We start from the raw sequence: 1,312 nt of genomic DNA, 5'->3' as shown, positions 1-1,312 counted from the left end.
GCAGAAAGAAAAGGAGAAAGGGTAGGTGGTGTATGTGGGGGGAGGGGGGTGGCACGCAATTTACATACATCCATCCATACATACATCCATATTGATTAATTCTTTAGCGCAGAGCCTATAGTTATAACCTTACTTTCACAAAAATTGTAATTGCTATGTCTTAATCTGTTACTGTTCTCGGTACAGTCATAGCAATGTTGTTATGATGTCGTTGAGTATTTTCAACAAATAGGCCTAGTGAGTAGTGAGTGCCGGCGACCCCATCTGCAGTAAGAGGCTACTTCGTCCCCTCCGTCATGTCTGTCTTCCCTCCCTCATTTGTTCATGTCCCCACTACAGTGTGTGTTATGCGCAGAATAGGCCACAGCTCTGTCTCTCAAGAGGAACCTCCAGATCAGCTGCGTTGGATATATTCTAGAACCTTTAGAGCAGCTGTGTTGGATCTATTCTAGAACCTTTAGAGCAGCTGTGTTGGATCTATTCTAGAACCTCTAGAGCAGCTGTTGAATCTATTGTATAATTTCTAGAGCAGCTGTTGAATCTATTCTAGAACCTCAAGAGCAGCTGTGTTATATCTATTCTAGAACCTCTAGAGCAGCTGTGTTATATCTATTCTAGAACCTCTAGAGCAGCTGTGTTAAATCTATTCTAGAACCTCTAGAGCAGCTGTGTTAGATATATTCTAGAACCTCTAGAGCAGCTGTTGAATATGAAGAGTTCAGACGCAAAACCCCCTAAGTGCCTTTTCAGAAAAGAATCTTAATTAATGTTTATTTAATAGAAAGCTATCAAAATTGCATATTTTTTTTATTTTATTTATGTAATATAACTATTATATGTATTATCAAGTACATGAATGTAAACCAAACCAACAACTGGGTTCTCTAAAAATATAGAAGTGCAGGTCTTCAGAAATGGAGTTAGGGGTTTTTGCATCTGAACTCTTCATATATTCTAGAATCTCAAGAGCAGCTGTTAAATCTATTCTAGAACCTCTAGAGCAGCTGTGTTAAATCTATTCTAGAACCTCTAGAGCAGCTGTGTTAGATCTATTCTAGAACCTCTAGAGCAGCTGTTGAATCTATTGTAGAATTTCTAGAGCAGCTGTTGAGACCATTAGAAACTCTAGAACAGCTGTTGAATCTATTCTAGAACATCTAGAGCAGCTGTTGAATCTATTCTAGAACTTCTAGAGCAGCTGTTGAATCAAAACCAAATTGAAACATGTTTTGGTCCCCATTTAAAGTCATAAGGTATTGACTAATGTCTAATTGTAATTAAGAATAATTTTATCTATCACGTACATAAATCC

The sequence above is a fragment of the Engraulis encrasicolus genome, chromosome 16, assembly GCF_034702125.1.
Source record: "Engraulis encrasicolus isolate BLACKSEA-1 chromosome 16, IST_EnEncr_1.0, whole genome shotgun sequence".
Classification (NCBI taxonomy): domain Eukaryota; kingdom Metazoa; phylum Chordata; class Actinopteri; order Clupeiformes; family Engraulidae; genus Engraulis; species Engraulis encrasicolus.
The sequence above is the reverse complement of the archived record's forward strand: the minus strand, read 5'-3'. Positions refer to the sequence as shown.